This window comes from Cajanus cajan, chromosome 2, assembly GCF_000230855.2.
Source record: "Cajanus cajan strain Asha chromosome 2, NIPB_CcT2T_4, whole genome shotgun sequence".
Taxonomy (NCBI): Eukaryota; Viridiplantae; Streptophyta; class Magnoliopsida; order Fabales; family Fabaceae; genus Cajanus; species Cajanus cajan.
In genome coordinates, this window is record NC_138518.1 from 48,134,343 (window position 1) to 48,146,025 (window position 11,683).

General features: G+C 33.0%; 1 long non-coding RNA gene across 1 annotated transcript; it reads right to left on the minus strand.

Annotated features, from left to right (window-relative positions):
* Positions 1-308: 308 nt before the first annotated feature.
* LOC145954313 (uncharacterized) lies at positions 309-10,722 on the minus strand. Its single transcript, XR_014431509.1, has 3 exons — positions 6,602-10,722; positions 1,425-5,717; positions 309-540 (listed from the first exon to the last, which is right to left on the minus strand). It is a non-coding gene; the product is annotated as an uncharacterized LOC145954313 (long non-coding RNA).
* Between the last annotated feature and the right edge of the window lie 961 nt (positions 10,723-11,683).

Here is an 11,683-nt window from a genome sequence, read left to right on the forward strand (position 1 = left end):
GTAAAAAAAGAAAGAAAGACTCATCGTTGAGGAGGCTCATTGTTTACAGAGAAACACTACCATATATAAGGTCATTGATGATGCATTGCATGTTCAAGACTCGATAAGGAAGTGTCCATGAAAAGCCTCTAGTAGAGTGAGTGGAGAATAGAAGTATAAAATTGTACAAGTATGTGTAGATTATAAAGTGTTGACAGAAGTATATATTAAGAATGAGTGGAAAGTTGATGGACTTGGTCCAACTAGCTAGATAGACTATAGCATGTTTAGTGTGACACCCTCTACCCCGCATATCATAACTCAATAAATTTAAATAACTTTAATAATCAAACATGTTTACAGAGTATCACATTTTTAACAAACATAATCAGCGGAAATTACAAAGAAATAAATCTCAAAGTTTTCAAAGTAATTTTTAATAACATTAACAACCTAATCTAATCTTATCTATACCCCGATGTCACATGTCCTATCAAAGCATAGCCCATAAAGAAGCCTAAGCTTCACCACCAACATTCTCAGCCTCATACTGATAATCACCTGTATAACAGTCAGAGAAGAACAACACAAAGAAAAAGGGAGTGAGAAAACATCTCACTCGGCTCACAGTGTAGGAATATATATACTAGATAGCCAAACACAAACAAAACATATATAACATAGATTAACAATATCACATCTTACTCTTTCAAGGCATATCCATTTGTCATATAACATCAGAAGACACATGTATGGACACGGACTACATTTTATCATGCATGTGGCGCCAGTCACTTATCACGTAGTATATTGCCGCTAGCAATACACAAAGAGTAGTCTAGGAGTACATGCCGGGACACAACCTCTGCGCACTCTCACTAGAAGGACATACTACCAGAGTCTCGTCGGGATAGCTAAGCCGCGCAAGATACATCCCATGCACACAATGGGCGAGACTGGGACTTCCAAACCGAGCCATCCCCAAGGACTGATCCCCACAGCTTTTACACTAGGGGGCCTTCTCTGGCGGCGTATTCCATATCGTACCCTTATCACTTTATGCAAATGATGCATGTCAAACAAGACTCTATGCATTCTCATATCACTTTATCACTTTCCATGGTCATTTCTCTTTATCACATTTCATATCTCATTGTCACATTATCACATTATCTATCTCATGGTCAATCATATCTCATGGTCATTTCACATCATATTTCATCATCACATCATATCATTAGAAACATCACATTCACATTATCATATCATATTCATAACTTTCACAATCATAATCTCAACAGAATTTCTATTCATACACACATATTAACCAAGCAATTAGAACATACAAACAATATAACATACAACAAACACAGGATTGGGGGCCAATCCCACTACCCAGCATACAATCCCACACCCAGAGCGAGATTTCTCACTCCCCCCCTTACCTGGATGACAAGCGCTGAAACTAAAGAAGAGCTTCCTCCTCTAGGCTCCTTCTACTAGGATAGAACCACCTCCTATGGATTCCTCTAGGTCTTCAAAGAGAAGAAGAGGAGAAGAAGAGAGTATAAGAGAAGAGAGAATGAGAATTGAGGGATGGTTTGCAATGGAGAAGTGAAGGGCTATTTATAGCCTTCAAGACACATTAAAAAAATGGAAAATAATGAAAAAATCTTAGACAAAACTAAGTGGAATGAATTAGTGAGATGAATTATTAAAGTTGGTGGGATGAATTAATGGAGTTGGTGTGAATTAATGGAGTTGGTGCCATGTTCTTTTCCTCACCGACTTTAGCTACTGATTTGGACCTTATAGACAGCCGAATCTGAAAATATTTCCTTCATGAAAGTTGTAGGATTTTCTCTTATCTTTCCATAGCCACCAAGTTTGTATCATTTGAACAACCACCGACCAAGTTATACCCCACAAACCGAGGCTTGCCAATCAGTCCAGCGAGAAACAATTGTATCAATCAAATTCCAATTTTGACCTCCTAAACGACCGATTTTGCAAATGGCTATTTCTGTAAACGTTGTGCGTTTTTCTCTTAGATTTCCATTGACACCAATTTTGCATCATTTGGACCATCACAGCCCAAGTTATGCCCTAAACACCGAGGCTTGCCAATCAGCCCAGCGAAAAACGGTTTTAACAAAGAAAATCACAACTATCTAATTAAGCCCAATAATACACATATCTTTCTAAAGCCTACAATTAAGCATAAATGGAGTGTGAATTAGTTACAATTGAAGTAAAATATAATCACCAAATTATGACTAAATAATAATAATAATAGTAATAATAACCATTTTGAAAACTGGGATGTTACAATACTTCCCCCCTTTTAAGAAATTCGTCCTCGAATTTTTGAAACGAAGAGGTTTGACTATGACTCGTTCAAGATTCTTCTTAAATTTCCTTGGAAAATCCACAACAGAGTCTAGACATATTATTTCACTTCCAAACAGGAACATCTAAAGGCTACAAAAGTCCTAAAAGGCTTCTGATGTTCTGTCTCATACTTATACCATACTAAATATAAGTACATAATATCCTCTATTCTTCTCTTTACTTAAGGTCACCACGCTTCCGCTGTGCCACTCTGATGCACCTTAGTAGCTCTTAAAACTCCCTTTAAGATCATCTTCCTAAATTCAAGATTACTAGGCTATAGATCCTATCATTGAACCCCAAAATACCATCAACTTCTACTCATAAAGGGCTATTTATACCTCTACCAATCTTCTCCACTTGGTTCACTAAGAAAGAATCTAACTCCTAAGCTTCTCTAATCTCGTCCATTAATTCATTAGTCATTTTCAACATACTAAATTCAATGCTCCTAAGGGTGAGCTCACACATCACGCTTAAGTCGCTAAGTTCTTTAATCAAATACAACCCTTAAATCGTCAAATATGGTAGGTGAAAGATCATCCTACTCAAGGTATCTGCTAGAATAATAGCTTTATTTCTACGACCTTCTCCAAAGATTAAGCACTTAAGCATAGGTTCACTAGATACATATACCAGATTTCTAATTTCACCATTCTAGCTATACCCAAGTCAAATTCTTATCCACCTCCTTATCCTATAACCTCATACCAAATAAATCATCTAATCAATCCTTTCGTTACTCAATTTAAATTTTGTCTTACACTACTAAGAATAACCTTATCAGAAAAACTTAAATCTCTAAGTTGAGCTGAAAGATCTATCTTTCTAATCAGGAAAAAAAAAGGTAAATATAAAGGTCTCATACTCAGAGCATCGGTTACCATAATGGTTTTGGCCACATAACTTAATAATATCAAGATCTTATTCCTTAAGGACTTTTAACTATTTCCTCTGGTCAATAGGTATTTAAAACTCTTATGATCGCTAAATACCTCAATCTTAGAATCATATATGTAGTGTTTTCAAATCTTAGTATACATATTAAAACTGCTAACTCAAAGTCATGGGTAAAGTAATTCCTCTCAAGAATTTTCAATTGCCTAGAATCATAAGCTACTACCTTTCTTCTTGCCACAACACTCTTCCCGAACCTATCTTTAGAAGCATAACTATATACCACAAAAGTCTTGCTAAAATCTAGTAGTATTAACATTAACCAATCTTTCCTTAAGAGTTTGAAAACTACCTTCTCCTTTGTTATCCCACACAAAGGCAACTATTTCTTAGTCAATCCAGTCAAAGGTAATAGTAAGCGACCTAGAGAAGTAGGCGATAAAATGTTTTGGGTACTTAAAAATAAACATAGGTCCAGAAATTCCTGATATGGGTTAGCCTTTCAAACTACTGTTGAATTCATGGGTAGGCAAACGACAACTTAGTGAACTGAAACATCTTAGTAGCTAGAGGAAAAGAAAGCAAAAGAGATTCCTGTAGTAGAGGTGAGTGAAATGAGAGTAGCCTAAACCTCTAACTGCTACCTTAGACATTTACTTAATAAATCTCCTATAAATTATCCTAAGAAAACTCTTAATTTTACTAATTGAATTAGGTATCTCTCACTTAAATACAACTTCTACCTGAGACATATCCATGTTTACCTTAACTGGAATTTACAAGAACTAGAAAACTTATCTCATACAATAAAAATAAATAAATAAATCAATCAATCAATCAATAAATAAGATAAAATAAAATAGTAATACTTAACATACAACCGTCTTGAATATATCTCCACCTTCAACTACAATATGATCATATCACACCCTAAGATCAATCTCACTAACCACACGACATTCACCAATTGATCCCTAAGGTCATCTATCCACATATCAACATACATGCTTACTAAATCATATTAGAATACCAACTTTAAACCTTCAAATATACCATCGATAAGCATGTACATGAACAAACTTTATCACATAGCATTATACAACCTTTAAACAACCTCTCAATCCTTATGCAAACACCCTAAAACAAATATCATGAAACCATACATATCCCTTCAACAATGTTTAAAGAAAATGATACCTAGAGAGTTATACTTATTCAAATGATCTCAAACCTATCTCAAAATAAAGATAAGAGAATAAGCTACAACTCCTACGAAGACATAGAATTCTAAAAAGATCATCTTCTTAGCTACAAATTTCAAAAACCGCAGCAGATATATTCAGCGCTTATAACTAGACCTTTGATCACCAAAGTAGCTATAACTAGAGTTCTATACCTCCGTTTTACCTGATTCCAGTTCCATTAGAAAGATAACGTCCAAAGCTACTACTTTTGTGAAGACCGTAAAATCTGATTCTGTCAATACGATACTCATACAGGCACAACAAAATTTTAACGAAAATAATCCCCATATTATACAGCAATAATGTACTAACATTTCACAAAATACCTCAACCATTCCAAACTCACTCCTTTCCACCTTAAACTCATATTCAAGCTTTCCATTACAATCCTAGACCAAAACAGCTCACATATTTAGTGCAAAGGACTTAGAGAATAATATTCACATATTACCTAAACCATAAAAGTTAACATGAAGCACCAATACTCAAGGAACGTTTCAACCTCTCATCAAAATATCAAAACTCCAATTTTCAGATACAACCTCCTTGGATTCAATCGCTACTACTATAGATTCCTAAATTTCATTAATCGTAAACTTTTGACAAATTAATGTCTCTCCTAATTCTAAGGTCTCAATAGGCTTTATCCGTACTATTGGTACATAAGCTCACCATAAGAGTGATACTACTCAACCACTACTTCTCACGTAAGCAAGAAGTATCAAACAAATAAGCAATTATGAAAAGAGCAATCAAAAATAGCATCATCAAATTATATCATGTCTATCAAACAAATCCTGAGAACACAATGCACACAACATAATCAATCATCATATTAGCACATCAATCAACTCATCACATTATTAATCTACCAAACAAGCATAGTAGACTCATAACTCACGGTCGATTAGATCGACCTGCTCTGATACCACTAAATGTGACACCCTCTACCCCGCATATCATAACTCAATAAATTTAAATAACTTTAATAATCAAACATGTTTACAGAGTATCACATTTTTAACAAACATAATCAGCGGAAATTACAAAGAAATAAATCTCAAAGTTTTCAAAGTAATTTTTAATAACATTAACAACATAATCTAATCTTATCTATACCCCGATGTCACATGTCCTATCAGAGCATAGCCCATAAAGAAGCCTAAGCTTCACCACCAACATTCTCAGCCTCATACTGATAATCACCTGTATAACAGTCAGAGAAGAACAACACAAAGAAAAAGGGAGTGAGAAAACATCTCACTCGGCTCACAGTGTAGGAATATATATACTAGATAGCCAAACACAAACAAAACATATATAACATAGATTAACAATATCACATCTTACTCTTTCAAGGCATATCCATTTGTCATATAACATCAGAAGACACATGTATGGACACGGACTACATTTTATCATGCATGTGGCGCCAGTCACTTATCACGTAGTATATTGCCGCTAGCAATACACAAAGAGTAGTCTAGGAGTACATGCCGGGACACAACCTCTGCGCACTCTCACTAGAAGGACATACTACCAGAGTCTCGTCGGGATAGCTAAGCCGCGCAAGATACATCCCATGCACACAATGGGCGAGACTGGGACTTCCAAACCGAGCCATCTCCAAGGACTGATCCCCACAGCTTTTACACTAGGGGGCCTTCTCTGGCGGCGTATTCCATATCGTACCCTTATCACTTTATGCAAATGATGCATGTCAAACAAGACTCTATGCATTCTCATATCACTTTATCACTTTCCATGGTCATTTCTCTTTATCACATTTCATATCTCATTGTCACATTATCACATTATCTATCTCATGGTCAATCATATCTCATGGTCATTTCACATCATATTTCATCATCACATCATATCATTAGAAACATCACATTCACATTATCATATCATATTCATAACTTTCACAATCATAATCTCAACAGAATTTCTATTCATACACACATATTAACCAAGCAATTAGAACATACAAACAATATAACATACAACAAACACAGGATTGGGGGCCAATCCCACTACCCAGCATACAATCCCACACCCAGAGCGAGATTTCTCACTCCCCCCCTTACCTGGATGACAAGCGCTGAAACTAAAGAAGAGCTTCCTCCTCTAGGCTCCTTCTACTAGGATAGAACCACCTCCTATGGATTCCTCTAGGTCTTCAAAGAGAAGAAGAGGAGAAGAAGAGAGTATAAGAGAAGAGAGAATGAGAATTGAGGGATGGTTTGCAATGGAGAAGTGAAGGGCTATTTATAGCCTTCAAGACACATTAAAAAAATGGAAAATAATGAAAAAATCTTAGACAAAACTAAGTGGAATGAATTAGTGAGATGAATTATTAAAGTTGGTGGGATGAATTAATGGAGTTGGTGTGAATTAATGGAGTTGGTGCCATGTTCTTTTCCTCACCGACTTTAGCTACTGATTTGGACCTTATAGACAGCCGAATCTGAAAATATTTCCTTCATGAAAGTTGTAGGATTTTCTCTTATCTTTCCATAGCCACCAAGTTTGTATCATTTGAACAACCACCGACCAAGTTATACCCCACAAACCGAGGCTTGCCAATCAGTCCAGCGAGAAACAATTGTATCAATCAAATTCCAATTTTGACCTCCTAAACGACCGATTTTGCAAATGGCTATTTCTGTAAACGTTGTGCGTTTTTCTCTTAGATTTCCATTGACACCAATTTTGCATCATTTGGACCATCACAGCCCAAGTTATGCCCTAAACACCGAGGCTTGCCAATCAGCCCAGCGAAAAACGGTTTTAACAAAGAAAATCACAACTATCTAATTAAGCCCAATAATACACATATCTTTCTAAAGCCTACAATTAAGCATAAATGGAGTGTGAATTAGTTACAATTGAAGTAAAATATAATCACCAAATTATGACTAAATAATAATAATAATAGTAATAATAACCATTTTGAAAACTGGGATGTTACATTTAGGCTCTTTCAATAATTTGGCTTATGTGCTTTAGACTATATTTATCGGTATAAGAAATATTTTATTCATCTATTTATATTATAGGATAAGGAATTAATGAAATCATATAGTAAGACTTTATGACTTTATCCATTGGACGTTGTTGATATACTTGTAAGAAAATGGAAAAGCACTTCATTTATTATGTCAACTAAGGTTAAAATTAAACCCTTAAGACTAAGTGTGTGTTTTCACTTAGCACACTTTCTTATTTATGTTAATTAATCTCATTCACGAGTCTTATATCTTTGAATTCAAAGACTATTTAGAGTTTCTAAACATTAAAACTAACATGTCTTAAATGCTTTCATTCAAATAATCATTTAACCCATGTTCAATCATAACTTTTATCAACTTTCCCCAAATATATAAGGTTATAAACTAATTAGTTTAGAGGCATGATTGATGCTCAAAATTTTTTCATTATAATGTTTCTCTTATTGTGTATAAATAGTAATTTTAATTATATATTATAGTCCGTACGCTATTGTAGGACAAACATTTCATGATAGGTGTTTTGGACATTCTATATCAGTTTGGGACAATGATATAAAATGTCTGCACATTCTATAATAGATCAACACAAGACATAGAAAATTCACATTCTATGTCGAGTGGTCAATGTCTATCATAATAGAGAGTATGAAATATGGGGATATAATATATCACATCCACATTTTATGATGGCTGTAACGTTTTCTGTCATAGAATGTGAACATTCTATGATAGGTGACGTCACACCCATCATAAAATGTGAGATTTTTTTTAATGTTTGTTTTATGAATTTTTCCAAAACCTACATAACATATATACACACACACACACACACACATATATATATATATCAATATATTCTGAACAATTCAATTTAGCATATTGTTGTCCAGTTCAATAGTAATTTATATAATATGCATAATATCTATCATTTAAATTGAAATAATGTATAAATTAACTTTCATACCAATCAATCCTAAATTTAATAAAAATTGTCATTAATTAATAACAATGCACTCTAATAAAACTAAAACAATGTACACAAATATATATGTACCAAAAGGATAAAACTAAAACATAAATATGTAGCTAATATACACAAATAAAACTAAAATAATTTACAAAAGCGTAAATCAATCTTGAATAGCCTAAAAAAAAGTAAGATGCCCATCCACTACGGATATTTTCCATGTCATCATGGAAAAATGGATGTAGATTTTTGCATACTTATACAATTAATTCAAAATAAAGATAAATTAAACATTAGTCGATCATTATATTATTGTATAATCATTTAAATTAAAAAATATGAATTAAAAATGTATTACCTCTCTCCATGAGTCCCTAATGTTGTTAGTAATGATGGTGAACATATGCTTCATCACTTAATAGCCACACTTATGATTACTAGCTTGATGTGGACACTATAATATACAACATAAATAAATCATACTTAGAATATATTTTAATTGAACTCTAACTACTATTTGATTGATGGTTGACTTACTTTGGGGGTAATATACTAGACCTTCTTCCTAGCTTCCAAAAGAAGCCCCCGCAACCTCAAGTTTACTTCCAAAGACCTACGAAAGAAAATGATAAATAAAAAATTAAAGGTTACAATATTTATTTTTTTTCATGAAATTATAAACAAAGAATCGACAAAGATTGATAGTAGATACTTACAAATTGATGATGTGTCTAATAGGTAATTCAATAATTTTTTTATGTAATGAACACAAGAAAACTATAAGAAACTACCTCAAAATTATCACGAGGAGCTTTCAACGTGCACTACATTTTTTTTAATATTGTTAGAAACATTGAAGTTACTGTAAACTTAAAATTAAACATAACATAAATACTTACTTTTTCAAATAAGGTTCTAAGTATATCTTCTTTCCTCCATCCTTGAAGCGGTCTATCAAATACTGATTCCTCTAAGTGTCTTTGTTACCAATAGATTAGATGGAAATTGGGTAAATGAAACCAAAATAAAAGGCATTTGAATGCCAACAACCACATGATAAAGATACTTATAATTGTGAATATAAATATAATCTAAGGAACATGTAATTGAATATATCAAATTAAGAATCATTACAAATAATACCCACCTAATACATAACTGCACCACTAATATTGAAAGGAGGTCATCCTTAAAAGCTATGTTCATGGCATCAAGTTAGTCAATGGATTAGAGAAAACTCAAAAGTTATTGCATGTGTAGCAACAACAACTTTCCCTTTTCTAAAAGGTACCTAAACACCATATACCATTAAATTAGTAAAATGTAATTAATTAAGAACATCATTAGAATGTAATATATTGAAACATTGATTACCTTTGCCATATTAGCCCTAGTTAGCCTAAATGGCCATTGGATAAAGGTACCTAGGCCTGTCCCACTATTTGAACCTTTGCAGTGGGCACATGGACTTGAGCATCATGCTCTCTATTGTCAACAACCTCCAACTATTGTAATCTCTTGGTGGTGAATGGCTGACCCCAAAATGCGCACCTTACCTTTGGTAACGAACTACTCCGACAAGCCATCAATGAATGATTGCACAAGGGTTTGTGCAGCATCAACTGCATCCTCCCTCGTTGTGTTAAGGGTAGCATAACTTCCCTAAGAGCTGATAGGAGGAAAAGGAGAAGGAGAAGAAGGTTTGTGTTGTACGACCCTCAAATGCAAGCTAGTTTACAAGGTCCTTCAGCACCTCTGCTTTCAATTCAACCTTAAGTAAGATTCAATTTTTTATTTTAGATTTATTTCCTAAATTATAACATCTTTCTTTCATATAACTGTGAAACATATTTTCCTATAAGAGAAATTTAAACAAATATACTCTTTTCGATATATTCTTTATTATTAGTTAAAATTTATTAAAATTAAAAAAATTGATAAATCTAATGAATTTTCTATAATTTTATAAATTTTAATGAAATTTAATTATTAAAAAAATATTAACCAAATATGTTAGAGAACGAGTTATATATTAACACTAGCTAGTTCTAAAATTGTTGTTTTCTACTAAAATACTTTAGCCGTCTTAATTGTGAAGTCCTTGACTCGATTAACATTTATTTTTATCCTCTAAGAAGATCAAACGTGAATGGGATCTTAATTCTTAAATTTTTAATTAGACTTGCACACTGTGTAGAGTTTAGTCAAAGTATGGTAAGAAAAAACCTACAAAGAATATATGAATTTGGTTTTCTCAACTTAGAATGAATTAAGTTAATTTAATATTGATATTTTTTATTTGTACATAATATTGATATTTATTTTAAATATAATGTTATATATTCTAACGATTTTTTCTATAAATCTTCCTACTATTTTATAAAAATAAATAAATCCATTTTAATATATTGAAAATATAAAACACAGTAAATACTTATCATACAAGGAAAGTAAAATGATTAATAATGTGACACCCTTACTACCCCAATACATATATCGTAATAATGTAATTAAATTAAGAAAAATAAACTTTCAAAGTTGGTAAAAGGGTTTACATAAAACTTCATAACTGTTCTTTCTTCAATATCCAAAATAACTGGAAATAAAATGTAACACCCCGAATCTTCTATTAATACAATATTAATTATTATTTATTTTTATATTTATGAAGATTATTTTTTTATAGTTATTTTAGTTAATTAAAGGGGTCTTATAGAATATTGTAAAGGTTTGTAATAATTTAAATTATTTATAAAAAAATTAATTCTAGTTTTTTTTAGGCCCAGAACGGGTTGTTCTAAAAAGAAGAACGGGTTGTTCTCAAAAAGCGGAACGGGTGTTCCAAAAAGTTGAATGGGTCGTTCCAGGGTAATAAAATGGCATAAAATTATTAGTTGGAAACGGGCCGTTCCAATTATGGTCAATGTGGATTAAAATCAACCCCAGAACGGGGCATGTTGGTTTAAGAATGGACCATTCTGGTGTTGAGAATGGGTCGTTCCACTTATGAGCAATCTGTGTTAAAAGGAACCCCAGAACAGGTCGTTCTAATTTTAGAACCGGCCGTTCTGATTTTTGAAAACGGGCCGTTCTGATTTTTGAAAACAGGTCGTTCTGATTTTAGAACGGATCGTTCCAGTTGAAAATTTTGCATATAAACGAAGGGTCCAGAACGGGCCGTGGATTCAGAA